The following is a 14,911-nucleotide window of genomic DNA, read 5'->3' as shown; positions in this document are numbered from 1 at the left end:
AAAATAAACTTTTCCTCTTTATAAATTGTTTTTCTCGGGTATTTTGCCATAGCAACAGAAAGCAGACACAATACATTTGCTAATATTAAATATATGATATGTTAAGTATATGGTAGGCTGAACCATTGGATTTTAAATGGAACAAATAGGAATCTAGAGGAATAGGTGGCTGGAACTGTAATTAAATTTGGACTTATGTAAATATGTTTTGTATAGATATATCTTTGGAAAAGTAAGTATTTTATATACTTATAACTTAATATAAAAAATCAACCCCTAAATATAAAATAGATATAAATAAACAAAATGTATTTCAAGTGATATTTTAATATAGCAATTTATCTCTGTATCCATCGTGTGATGTACTTTAAGAACAAAAATAATTGAAAGAAACCTTAAAAGGCATTCAATAATTTTGCCATTGTTGGAAGTGCTGATATTATCATGGATTCAGGTGTAGATAATAGTGGGATAAATTTAGTGGGTTATTTATGTTGGTGTAATTTACAATAAGGATTTTGTGTGTGTGTGTGTGTGTGTGTGTGTGTAGGAAGACATAAATTAGGATTGACAAAGTTAAATAAATGTCCTGGGGCCCTTATTTGAACTGGAGTTAAAAATGTGAATTTGCAATGTATTGTATCTTGAAAGGAAGTGTTATCTAGTTCTTTTCATTGAAAAGTCTTAAAACAATAACCAACCCGGTAATATGGAACACTCCTGAGTCAAGTCTTCCAAATACATTTTTCCCTTAAAATGTTATAAGGGTTACTCCAAAAACGGGTTGTTTCTATGTCGGGGGCAGAAAATTTGTAAAACTGGAATGTTTTATTTTTCTGGAAAGCAAGATAGTACTATTAACAATTCTACAAGAATCCAATCAAAACAAACCTGCACTAATCTGAACAGACCCTCACTAGCAAAAGAGGGTATAATCTATCTAATAGGATTAATAATGCAATTATTTGATATGTGCAATTCAAACAAGCTACTATTCATAAGCTCATCTTGATGCCAAAAGATAAAACAACATTCTTTGTGGTCACCTTTGGGAGTTGTTAGTGAAACCATTCTTTATTTGAAGGGAATAAATAAATGGAAAGAAGCATCTATCTTTATTTTTCTGTCTGTAATATTTCTCAAGATAAACACATAATGAGGGCACAGAGAAAATGTTGAAGGATAGTACAAGGGACATAAACAGCAAAATCCAGGCTATTGGGAAACTCTAAAGAGTAACAACCTGGTTCTGTTTTTGCTCTTAGTGAGGGGGGGGCGAGTCTGATGGAGAGAGAATTTACAAATTAGGAGCAACTAAAAACTCACAAGTTGCAAAGTACAGGCCTTCCTTATTTAGATTTTATTTAAAAAAAAAAGTGAAATAATCGGGGACTTTTTGGGGAAAAGTCCTTAGAGTACTGAAATATTTACCAATGAAATAACATGCTTGGGGTTTACTTAAAAATCATCTGGAGGAGGAAAAGAAGTGATCTGGGAGTAGGGATGAGGTGAGATTGTCCAAGCTGATGAACAGAATGTGGATGATAGTGGGTAATTCTCTACTATTAAATTCTCTTCTGTATGTGCTTGTGATTTTCTTTTATAAAGTAAAAATCAAAACAAAACAACACATCGATGCCCTGACCCCATCCCAGATTGCAGTGTGAATGGTCTATGGTGGAGAAGATCCCGAACAAAATGAGATCTTAAGTTACACACAAATCCACAGCAGCACTTTGAGACAAGTAGCACAGACTGAAGATACTGGAGCACCATAGGAAGAGCACTGGAGGGGGGGAAGGCAGACCGTACCCTAGACCTGGTCCTGCATCCAGTCAGTTGGGTGAAACTAGGCAAATCACTTTGTGTCATAGGCCCAAGCTTCTGCACTGATACTATCAGTTTTTTTAAAAAATATTTATAATATTTATTGGACTTTTGGCTTAATTCTCTATAACCTCAAAATAGTATTGTGAAATGAAACAAGATTATTTTACTGATACAAACAAGAACTGAACCAAGTATTTCTATATTTTGCTTCTTTAAAAATATGGAATGCTTCATAAACTTGCCCATTTTTTCTTGTGCTGGGCCATTCGAATCTTCTCTGTATTGTTCCAATTTTAGTGTATGTGCTGCCGAAGGGAGTACTTTGTATGTTTCTAAAGAATTCACTTGTGATGAGCAAGTGTTCAATATCGTATAGTTAGGAAATCATTACATTATTAAAACTTGAATTTTTCTTTCTCTCTTCTGAATATGTTTCAGGACACTTGCAATTAAGTTATACATTTAGATGATATCCTGGCTATAACATTAAAAGTAATAAGATCTTCAACTAAACACATTTCCAAAATATTGCCTTTGTGTGCTGAAGTTACTCTTTGAAGACTAAATGCTCTATTTAAATAAGTTAATGATTAGGTCTTTATATGCATCTGAGGTTCTGTTTTTCTTCTAAATGTTCTTTTACTAATTTTTCCAAGGAGAAAAGATGCTCATCTGCATCTTCTAGTACAAGGTTTCTAATAGAATTTGCAAGCTCAAAAAGATACTTTCTTCCACTTGGACCAGCTGCATTAACAATTTGTTCAGCACTGTCTTCCAGAGGGGCAGGACCAAGATAATTAGGATTATCACATGTTCCAATATATAAAAGCACACTGAATTGGTTTTGTTGTGGGATCTTTTGGATTAAAAAATGAATGTTACGCAACCTCCTTTCTCTGAAGTCGAGGTATGTTTTTACTACTACTACTTTTCCTACTGGTAGTTTGAAAGCAACACCCCAAACACAACCCCCAGGATCTTCAACGAGAGTCAACTCTTCCAGGCTGCCTGGAGTTGGGGAGCGGTCTGGGGGCCGTGTGGGAGCTGACTGGCTTCTTGCCTTGCCGGGGACCCCGCGGTGGTCAGTGCTGCCCTGCCAGAAGCACCTGCTGTAGTTTGTGATGTATCCAACCATCTTGTCCCGATAGGGAAAGTCCAACTTCCAGATACCGAACCCATAACCAAAACCCCCATATCTTGCGGTGGCTCCTGGTGGTGGAAGGGCCGCCGACCCCCAGCTGTGGTCTTGGCTGCCACCTGGGACTTACTATCAGGTTTTGGATGACTTAATTTCGAACATTCTTGTTTGTGCAGTGTCTTTGGAAAGAAGTGATTTGTTGAGTGACATTGGGATGCCTCCTCTTACACTATACCTGCATCTTTTAAATTATTTTGTTTTCCAACCAAATAACCCCTCAGGGTTGGAATACATGCATGTGCTTCTCATTGGAACTCGACCTAATCTACACTCGCGCTGCTCACTGCCCGGCTCAGCTAACAATATCTGACAGGCCCCACGCTCCAGCCCCTCTGTTCTTTCATTTTACAGATAGAGGGACTCCTATTAGGACTTAGGAAGTATAAATAATAAAGGAAAGCTTTTATAAACTGAAACAGACTTTTAAAAACAATAGGGTAAACCATGGTTTTTGACCTTGTAGAATTTATATGATTCTTATGTGGAGAGTTATGCAACCAAAAATGCCATACCTTGAGGTGAATAGGTAGGGTGTATAAGGCATGGACATTTGGATCAGTGGGGGCAGGGGTGGGATCCAAGGTTGGTCAACAAGGAAATGACAAGATAATTTTAGTATATTTGAAATATCTTTGAGGCAATAGTGTAAAGTGATATGAATTCAGAGAGACATCTCAGGTTGGTGATTTAGAGAAAGGATCTCTAAATGTTAAACTGTGTTTAAAAATGGATTCTGAAGAAAGCTATTTGCCCTCTCCTTGTTCCATGTTCCTCATTTGTAATCATGACAGGAGGTAATGATCACAAGGTTATTTTGAGGATAAAATTAAGTAAAAATGGAAAGAAGTTAAATAGTGCCCCTCTTGGAATAAGCACTATATTATATATAATAATAAATTGTTATGATTATTAATTTGCTTTATGGTATAAGCTACTTTCAAAGATGCAGGTATAGTGTAAGAGGAGGCATCCCAATGTCACTCAACAAATCCTCAATTTTGAGGATTTTAATCTTGCTAAACATAAAAAATTAAAAAGGGGAGCATATAATATACCTCTCTCATGTATGAAGAATTGTAAAATAAGGAGAATGTGCAAAGCAGAGAAAATAAATCTGGGGGGGGGAAATGGCAACAAATGGAGACAATTATACAAATGTTCCTGGAGGGAATTCACATTAGGTTGAAAATTATGATGAGTAATTTAATTTGACATATTTTAATCAAATGTCCCAAATTAGAAAAACCCAGCTAAATATACCCATGATGAAATCTTGTCAGCTGGAAATGCATAAATATATTAAAGAAACAGGCATCCTTTATTCTGAAACAGATGTCCTGAGTTTTGAAGGAAAAAAATTCTGGTGCCAACAGATCACTTGAGAATATGAAAATCGCCCCCTCCTCCCATGAATGGAAATCTCACAGAGCCCTAGCTTCCCTGGCTCATGCTTGGGAGGGTGCTCTCGGATGGCTGGAGCCTGAAAACATGAGACACCTCTTCTTTTAGGAGGTTAAATCTTGCCCTAATTAAAGAGTGCTCACCACAGGCCCAGCCAATCATAACAAACACATGTGGCAAAATATTTGAGATGGAGGAGAAACTTATTCCTGGGGGGCCTTTGAATCCCCCTGGGGTCATAGAGGAGGCACATTAGAGGGAAGCAAATGTTCTCTGGCCCTTCCTGGATAATTGAAGCCTTAATTATATTAAATAAAGCGGCCACTGAGCTGTTGGTGGTGGTCAAAGCTACGTGAGGATGCTTTCTTCTAGGGCCACATCTCAGACATGTTCATGAACTTGAAGGATGGCGCAAGAACATGCCGCCACCTTTTGATGGAAATGAATTCATGGAAGAAAAGAAAAGCCATCCTTTGGCCACCTCTGAACACTTGACTCACACTTTCTTTTTTTTCCCTTTTAAAAAAATTAACTTTGCTTCTTGAAGCATAAGGAACACAGACGAGGTCAGGATCTTATTGAACTTTTGGAACAGGGGCTTTGATCAAGAAGGCTCTCCTTGTTCATGTTTAAGCTCTTAGTTTAACAACCTGAGTTTTAATGGCTTGTTTGTGAAAAGTCAAGCTTCCCTCCTAGTCCCTCCTCAATCTCTATAATCATCTAGAGGTTTTCAGCACACTGAGGAACATCTTGTACTTTATTACTGAAGAGGAAGATGATTTAAAAATTACATGCTCACTTGTACTCTGTGATTTTCTTTTTTTTTTTTGTTTGTTTTCGCTAAGCAATAAGACTTCAACAGGAAACTGAAGAGTGGTGTGATTTGTGGGGTGCAAAGTCTCTGGGTTACGAATGATGTTCATTTCTTTAGTGTAACTCTATTAAAATACATACACAGCACAGAGAGCGGGTAGGGTTGACAGGCACTGTTTGGGGATCCGTCTAACAACAAAATGATTGTGAGCATGGAAACCTGGGAAGGGGTCTGGAGAGGGCAGATCCAGAAGTCCAGGGATAAAGGTGTTTAAAACCAAGTGGAGCATTGCAGTTTAGCCAATAGCCCCACTGATTTTCTGTTTTTTCTTTCTCCTGTGTCTTAATCATACACACACACACACACACACACACACACAGATTGTTGATAGACCTTTATTTATATTAAGTGCTGAGAATTGAACCCAGTGCCTCATTCACACCAGGCAAGTGCTCGCCCATTGAGCCCCAGCCCCTCTCCTGTTTCTTGCCCACCCTCTTTTCACCTTCTCGATGTATATCACAACTCATTTTGTTCACACCTACCTCCATAGTCACCTGCCCCTTTGAATGTGATGAGTGTCCTGTGGTCACATCATTCTGGAACTGTGGTCCTACAGGCCTATGCTAAGGATAAACAGAGGGAATGAGCTACCTTCTAGGTCTTTTTAGTGAATTCATCTTGTTTCCTTTTCAGCCGTGTGGACTCCCTGACCCAGAAACTCGGGAATAGATATTATATAGCACATTGTGTCCTGAAGATAAAGGTGATTTGATAGTGATTATGATGATGGTTATGATGGTGGTGGTGGTGATGTGATAGCTGAGTAGCTAATAAGAACTTACTGTCAGGTATCCTGCTAAATTCTTTAAGTGTACTAATTTTTAAAACTCACAGCTGGTCTGATGAGTGTAGGAACTACTATTATTCCCATGAGGAAAATAGGACACATGGAGATTAGATCATATGAGTCGTTCAGCATTGCACAGGAGGGAAGGGAATGGAGCTGGGATGTGAGCTCAGCCTGTGTAGTTTTGGAGTTCGTCCTTCTACCCAATTTCCTGTTTGACTTTTACTTATAGGTTCTCAGTTGAAAAAACTAAAAAAAATTAACATCAGAAAGTATGGACTTGTTTTAATGCAACCTGGTTGAAAAGTGTGTGTGTATAATATATATAATATATAAATCTGCCCTTCTTGAGGACACCTCAAGATCACTTGCAGAGTACTAGGGTCCATTTGTGAGGGTGTTGCTTTCTGTTGGCATTAGCTACTCCTATGTTCTGCCTCTTTGAGTGTGCCTGTGATACAAAGGGTCAGTCTATGAAAACTTCTGAGTGTTGCTTGTATCTCTCCTCATTAAGAATGACTGTCTTCATCCTACACTAAGAGGGTATCTGGGATCAGGGATGTAATGTCTCCCTGATGAGCAACACACTTGTCTCCTCCTGAGCTCTTGTGTTCTGCTTCTGCCCGGATGACACCAATCCTGCTTCTTCACTTTGGGTGACTCATCTCGGTTATCCTTTCAGTCCTACTCATGAGTAGATGGATGTTTCGTTCCAATGGAACCATTTAACTGCCTTGAATTTTCTTTAATTCACTGCTATGAAGTGCTGAGTTACTTTATACAAACTAAGAACCAACACACACAGAAATAACACAGCCCCAGTACTTACCATATACTTTCCATTCATGAAGATCTCTGTATGTTTATCACTTTTCGTACGTATAGTAGCAGGTACAGACACCAGAGAGATCTCCATTAGAAAAGAGAAGGATGGAAGACACCTTGGAATAGCTGAGGACAGCCTCTTAGTCCTGGAAAGAAAGTGGAATTAACCTTTTACATTTGAAGATTTTTTTAAAAAAAATTCATAAAACAGATGAACATTACTGATAGCTAACATTAAATCTAATACTCATCAGTTTTCCTGGGATGGGTAAAGGTCATAAAGGGTCTTATGGGAGACATTTTCATGAGGTGAGCCTGAAAGTGATACCTTTCACCTTCACCTACATTCAATGAATTGGAATTCCTATATGATAATAATGATTAATTTTATGAGTTAACCTCATCGAGTCACAGGGTGCCTGGAGATCTAGTCAAACCTTATTCTGAGTGCTTCTATGAAGATTTTTTTGATCAGTTAACACTTAAGTGGGTAGACTAAGTAAAGCAGATTACCCTCAATAAGTATGTGGTTCTTGTTCAATCTGTTGAAGGCCTGAACAGACAAAAAGGCTGGCTCCTTCCCCAAATAAAAGAATTCTCCTGCATTGAAGCTTTGGTTCTTCCTGCCTAATGGCTTTAAAATGGGGACATCAGGTCTTTCAAGTTCTATGGCCATTCTCTGACCTTTGAACCCTAAGTGGGATATGAATTTTGGACCTGGGCAGCCTCCATAATTGTGTGAACTAACTCCTTGTCGTAAATCTCTTTATATGTAAATCTATTGATCTTTTTCACTGGAGAAACTTGATTAATATGCATGAGTTACTATACATAACTCTAATAAAGACTGATGTCTTTGTGTCCAGGAGGAATAGGAATGGATTTAGAGAGAACTAGGCAATCTCTGCCATATCTAGGGAAGTTGGACCTTAGGAACCAGAATTTCAATCTTTACAAAGATTCTAGTTTACGAATTCAGCATTGAAGCAGTAAAGTCATCTTTATAGAGATAGACGACACATTCATGGATAATTATTCAACCAGAGGTTAATGATCTGGATCCCATGTAAGATTCCCAAGATATTTGTAAAGGTAGCATTAATAATGACTGTTTGTCTTGTGGTTAAATGGAAGAAAATTCAGTCTGATTCAGAGGATGTGTTAGCTATTATTTCAGAGTAAACTAACACAAAATATTGACTGCTTTTCGCCAATAATTTTTCTCTATTCCATGTGGGTAGGAAGATGCAGGTTCATCTGATCAAGGCTGAGCTTGGCTCCATGCTGTTGGTTGTATACAGTGTACAGTTCTGTTCCAAGTGACTCTTATTCTTTTTGGACTAGCAATATGTTCTCTTGGAAAAGGTGGGAATAAGGAAGATAGAGAAGGCTTACCAGGCTTGCTAAATAGGTGAATGAAAATAAGAAAAGGAGGCAGATATTGGAGACTTAGAAAGCAGAGATAATGAGCTTAATTGTGAGCCTGTTTGAGGTTCAGACATTGAAGTAGAGACATACCGCATGATGAACACAGAGGGGACTGTTTTTGAATGTTACAGAATTGCTGTCTATGTTCAGCCTATTTCAATTCTCAGTCCTCTCTCATATGTACCTCACACCCAAAGGATGTTTTCCTGGGAAAGTTTAGAAATAGGCCATAACCATAGGATCAGGGACTTTCCATGTGAATATAATTGGAACTTCATTATGAGCCTGTCCTGTTTCCCAGCCAGCATGAAGTTGACAGCTTTCCTCTACCAAGCCATCCCATCATAATATTCTGCCTCACCCCAGGCCCAGAAAAAACAGAGCCAAGTAATAATGGACTAAAACCTCAGATGCTATGAGCCAAAATAAATCTTTCCTTCTTCAAGTTGATTTTCTCAGGTGTTTTGTCGTTGCAATGAAAAAAGTTTTACTGAACTAAAATCAAACCGCTATCTGTCCTACATACCTTCTGAAAGCTCTGTGAAAGAATCCTTGCCTTTCCATCCTCTAGAAGTCTCTCACATTGCTTGGCCCAGAGCCCCTTTGTCTATCTTTAAAATCGTCAGCATTGCATCTTCCAATCTGTTTCTTTTCTTTTTTCCCTGATCAATGGTACTTTAGTTAAAAGTACTTGGCAAAATTTTAGTCAAAATATCCCATAAATGTAACTGGTAAAAGATAGTTTAATTAAAGACTAGTTTAGAAAAGGTTTGCAAATCCTTAGATGAAGAATCTATGGGTTTTTGACTCTTCTTCCTCATTTCTAATGACCATGATTATGTGAGCTACCTGGATAGTCCAGAATCATCTCTTCATCTTAAAATCTTAATGTAATCATATCTGCAAACTTCCTTTTTGCTGGATAAGGCAACATATTCACAGGTTCTGGGTATTCGGACCTGAACATCTTTGCATTAATCGGCTTACCATAGGAACTATAGGATTTATGTATGTCGCACGTTATTTTTGCTATCCTGTGTGATTTGTCATCTTTAGTTTCTTGAGATTTTCTTTTTTATTGTTGGTCGTTCAAAACATTACACAGTTCTTAATACATCATATTTCACAGTTTGATTCAAGCGGGTTATGAACTCCCAACTTTACCCCGTATACAGATTGATGTAGATTTTTTTCTTCATTTTTGTCTTCTGGCCTGAAGACGGGATTCTGTGAGTACTGTAGACTCATACTTCAAATCCTTCAAGGCAGAGCGTGAGAAAATTCACCTACACTGGGGTACCAGATTGTCCTCAGTTGTAATTGGGCCACAAAGAGGATGAGATGGGAGATGAGGCTGATGAAGAGCAGTGTTTTAAAGATGCCCAGATGTTCCCTCTGGAATGCTGCTAGAGCTGTGGACATTAGAAGGAAGAGTGATGTACCCTAAAGGAATTTTGAAGAAGTAGAATTCTCTTATTTTTATTTAGCTTTTTTCTTTAAAGAAGAACTATCAAGGAAGAACGTAGACAAAGTAATTAATAGGCTGAGTCAGAATGAGGTCAAGGCAATGGATGAATGTGATCATCTTAAATGACTAGACGGTGGTTCCAGTGGGTTAAAAAATACTTCAAACTTATTGTGTCAGAAATAAGAAAAACAGTTGCTCACTTTTACTTTATGAATATATAAAAGTTCTATTAAATACCGTTATGTTATGGGTACTGTGTCAGATTTTTTTTTCTCCTGGTAATAATCTTTCCAGGTAGGTATTATATTTATTGATTTATTATATTAATCACATTATACCTGCAGAAACCAAGGAACAGAAAGGTTGGCCTGCCCTTCAAAGAATTTAGTCATTGGTTTTTCTTAGGCTTAGGATGATTTCATCTTCTGTGTCCTGTTTCCAGATTATTGTCACACATTGTTTTAAAGGCTGTAAAAGGTCGTGTTGAAATGCCAGTGAGGGAAGTTTTAATTGTTCTGTGTTCCTTCATGGGAGAGAGTCCCATTGGTATGTATGAATTTACTTCAGGCTTATGAAGACAACCCGATGGCAATGACTTAGTGAGGATAATAATTCTGTCCCTTTTTAGGGGAGTGCAGCTACCTCACCTTCCCTTCTCTTTGTAGCCCATCCCCCTTTTCCCTCATGTAGCTTTATATTCATTTCAGCTTAAATCGAGGTAACACAATTCTGCATGTTGGGGTATATTTTGGCTTTCTCTGTGGGAAACATGAATTCTGGCCCTCCTTAATGCTCTTTTGTTCTTTGCACTACAGTGAAGTTCTCTTCTTTCTCTTCCTTTCTCCCTCCCGGATCCCCTCTTTCTCCCCTTACTCTTTTTGAATTGGGGTTCCACCATCTTAAGGCATTCAGGGATTGGAAACCCAAAACACTGGCAAGTCAGGGAGAGGCGTTGGCCCACGTTCAGACCCAGCCCAGTGACAAACTAGGAATCTCGCTGCCAGATTTGGTTTCTTGACCACGCTCTGCTTCAAATATGTTTTTCCGAACACGCCCAAATCCCAAAGATTTTCATCTTCTCTGCACTCCCTAACCTCTGCTTTGTCAAATAACAAACTATTAGAGAATAAGCCAGAATAGAGACCCAACGGGGCTCTTTCTGGGGACAATGTTCCTCCCTATAACAGAAGATTGAGGGGCATTGTCTTAGCCTCAACTATTTCATAATAACAACATAAACAGACTAAGCACTTCATAGTAAGTTGATTGGCTCAGGATTCTGCTGGCTGGAAGGTCTGAGTGACATGGCACCAGTATCCTGGCTGCATCACAACGTGGCAGAGAAACTGAACGGGAACCCTGCACAGGAGGGACATGTGTGTGAGCAAGTAAGCAAGAGTGGGGGTGGCTGGGCACACTTTTTCTTTTTCTTCCCTCTTTTTAAAATAACAACCTGTTCTTGCAGGAACAAATCCACTCCTAGCAGACCTGACCTGCTCCCATGAGATAGTAATTAATCCATTCAGAAGGGTGGGGTCCCCTTGACCTAATTGTTTTTCACTAAGACCCACCTCTTAAAGGTTCTCCCATCTCAATATTCCTATACCGTAGACCAAGCTCCTAGCACTTGAACTTATGGGGGACAGGCTACAACCAAGCCCTAGCAGGCAGTGAGTTTCAGAATCATCCTTGAATACTTTATTGGTCAAACATGATTGAAATCATTTGCCTCTTGACCAATCCAGAGGAAGAGAAATGGGTACCGTGTTCTCCTACTTTGGCAAATGCAAAGGTCCTTTAGCAACAAAGGATTTAATATGAAGTGTTTTGAAAGCAAACTTGCAAACTCGGATTTTTTTTTTCATGATGACTGAGTGTTCTTTGATAAGTAGCTGCGTGTTTTGCTGGAAGGGAGGGACTTTAGACTTGTACCTTGACATTTACAGACATAAGAAGTGCATCCATCCGGGAAAGTCGGGCAAACCTAGGATTTAGTCCCCACCCTATCACTTACTAGCAGTGACACCCTAAATAAATGGTCTAATTTCTAAGATTCTTGAATTTCTTATTGGTAAGATGGCTTAGTAACATCTCAAGAAGATTATTATTATGAGGATTAAATAAAATAATCTATTTAAATAGCTTGGAACACAAAACATATGAATGTACCTTTCAGAACTCTAACTCCAGCTTTTCTCCCAAATCCTCCTGCACGTTGATTTGTGCCAACGCTAGGCACGGCAGGAGGACTAAGGCAGACACATTCCTGCAAGACGCTGGACTTCTCTTGTAGCCAGTTTTGGCTTGAGGCTGTCCCATGACCTTGCTGAACCTTCCTAAGATCGCCCTCACTTCCTTCCCTCCCTCTACTGCCTGACTTGCGCTGTGGTCTGATGGTTCTTTCATCTTTTCCAAGTTCACCCTCATTTTCTCTCATGAGTGTGAACCTTTATATAATCCTACTCACTTAATACAGTGTTGGTTTCTGTAAAAAGTCAAGAAGGGGGACCTGGGCTAATGACTAGTGCCTTGCCTGAGGTCACTAGTAGCAATAAAGTGGCAAAATCGGAAGGGGTACCCAGGTTTGCACCTAACAAATGGAGTGAATAGTGGGAAATGAGGTTGGTACAGGGGCAACTAATAACAGAAGCTTCTATCTAGATCTTCTTGTGAAAAGAAGTTGTTTGGATTACAACCAGTAATTCCCAAGAATCTTCATCTGGTGACAGGATAGTGAAACCCCATTTTTTTTTAATCAGTTCCCCTTTGGAAGGAAATACATGTTTGGTATTCTCAAATTTTAACAATTTCATTAACACGTTAGTCTACCTGTAAAACCCTGTCACAATTGACTGGAGAATGACATTTAAGGGTTGGAAGTTTGGAAACTCGGGGGAAGGATCTCGACGATGGGAGGAAGAGCCGCTCACTTCACAGTCTTGCCTCAGCAGAGCCCCGGGAGCCAGAGCTGGTTCTTGTGGAAGCGCAGAGGATTTAGGAGCTAGAAGTTCTACCGCGAAGGCTTGTTCCTTAAAAGTGGCTTAGAGTCTGAGAAGTGGATTCAAGAGCTCAAGTTATAGTCGAATCACAATGTGTGTTGACCACCCTGAGGATTACGAGAGCAGCGTTAGGCCAGCCAGCTATGGGCAGGAACGTGAAGCCCACGGAATTGCCCGAGTGTGCTCTGTCTGCCTGTGGGAGCTCCTTCTAGTGACGCCTAGACTGACCTGCCATCAGATTGCAGTTCTGCCCTCAGTGTCTGGGTGGGCCTGGGAAATCCACCAAACCTGACTGGATCTCATGTTTTTCACCCCAGGTAAAATGTGCAATTGTGAGAGTTTAAAGAAGGCAGAAATATAAGGAATGAAAGGAAAGAAGGACAGAAGGGAGGGAGGAGAGAGAAAGAGATAGAAAGGAATGGAGGGAGGGGTGAATGAGAGACAGGTTCTTATTCCATTTTGCTCTTTCCTCATGTCTCTCCACCTTGCTCTGGCCAGCCCCACAGGCCCTCTTCCTCCTCCTCTTTAAATTGTGCAGCCATTGGTGCTTTGGAATATTCTTCCGCAGAACTTTAAATGACTTCCTCTTTCTCACCAGTCAAGTCTCTTAAAATTTCTCCTGAGTGGCCTTTCTTGGACTGTCCTATGTGAAACAGGGAGCATTCACCCTTCACTATCTTTTTAGCCTAATTTTATTCTATTTATAGCCCTCATCTTGGAAAGCAGTTATATGATTTATTTATATACTTGTTTGACTAGCTCTCCCAGTAGATGAAAGGCTCCAAGAGGGTGGGTTTTAGTTTGTTTTCATGGCTGAATCTTTATGGTATAAGAGAGCTCTTGGCACTTGGTAAAGGTCACTATTTTGCATGAATGAGCGAATGAATAAAATCAATGTGCTCCATTCAAAGGGATTCAGAGTCTCTTCCCAATAGCCTATGTCTAATTTTGGAGCTGTGGGGTTGATTACTTAGATGGGCCAGCGCCAAACATGATAAGATGACAATGCTGATCTATTTCTTTGGTGCTAGGGATGGATTTCAGGGCCTCATGAACACTAGCCAAGCACTGTGCCATTGAGCTACATTCCTGTCCAACAATGTTGAATTTTAACCGATCCTGGAGAATAATTCATGTTAAGTAATCTTACCACTGTGTTTCTTGGACAATGGATTTCTGCAAAAATTGCCTTTCTTCATCTGAATTAGATAAGACTCATGAATGCCTTCCATGTTTACCTACGGCAAGGGCAGGCATAGGGTCTCCGAATTCCCATTCTTTTCCTCAGAAATAATTAGCTGAACTTTTTGTCCCCAGTGATCAATGGGTCCAAGTCCTTGTTAGTCACACTTTGTTTCTTGCTTTCTCTCCTTCTCCTGACTCCATGAACTCTGCCTCCCTCAGTCCAGCACCCAGCCCTTCCTGAGAATAAGGCCGCCTTAGGGAAAGACATTCTCTGATCTGCCGTCTGATCATGCCACCCTTTCATCCCACTTCCCCACACCCAATTTTTTCTGGCCTTGTTTATGACTATAACACAAAATCCCATTAGCCTGGGTTTTGAGATTGTAGAGGATCTTAGAGTCACAATGCTCCTCTTATTGCAAATGTTCACATCCTCCCTGTTGCCATAGTCCTTTCTCCTTTCCCCCTTGCAAAGGTCTTTTTTGAATAAAGTTTCTCCCCACTGCATCTGGATTTGCTTTTACTTGGCAAAGAACAGAAATATATTTTTTTTCCCAGTGGCTTCACTGGGGAAGGACTGTGAGTAGGTAGTAATTGGCCAAAATCCCATTTTCAGATTGTGCTTTTCAATTATGATTACTATTTCTGCATGTCCACTGCCCTTCATTATTGGCGCCATCTATCTTCTCTTGCCTGGGTTACTGCAATGGGTTACTGCTCACTAACCTATTTGTTTTTGCTCCACCTCATTTCCATGCTGCAACTAAAGCAATGGTCCTAAAAAGCAAATCTGAGCAGGTCACGACACTGTGTTCACTATGTTGTGCGTATAATTTAGTCTTTTTTCTCTCGGTATTTTTCCCTGTCCTTTTCTCCATTCTGGTCTTCCTTGCTTCAGGGGAAGTTTGTGGCA

The 14,911-nt window shown here is 39.6% G+C and overlaps 1 non-coding gene and 1 pseudogene across 1 annotated transcript; both read right to left on the bottom strand.

Moving 5' to 3' along the window:
- Nucleotides 1-2,044: 2,044 nt before the first annotated feature.
- Nucleotides 2,045-2,151, bottom strand: LOC120887785 (U6 spliceosomal RNA). The gene has a single exon (XR_005731109.1). It is a non-coding gene; the product is annotated as a U6 spliceosomal RNA (small nuclear RNA).
- A 277-nt stretch (nucleotides 2,152-2,428) lies between these two features.
- LOC101962540 (glutathione-specific gamma-glutamylcyclotransferase 2 pseudogene) lies at nucleotides 2,429-12,251 on the bottom strand (annotated as a pseudogene).
- Nucleotides 12,252-14,911: the final 2,660 nt, after the last annotated feature.

This window comes from Ictidomys tridecemlineatus, chromosome 10, assembly GCF_052094955.1.
Source record: "Ictidomys tridecemlineatus isolate mIctTri1 chromosome 10, mIctTri1.hap1, whole genome shotgun sequence".
NCBI lineage: Eukaryota > Metazoa > Chordata > Mammalia > Rodentia > Sciuridae > Ictidomys > Ictidomys tridecemlineatus.
Note: the sequence above shows the minus strand (reverse complement) of the source record. Positions and strands in the feature narration are given on the sequence as shown.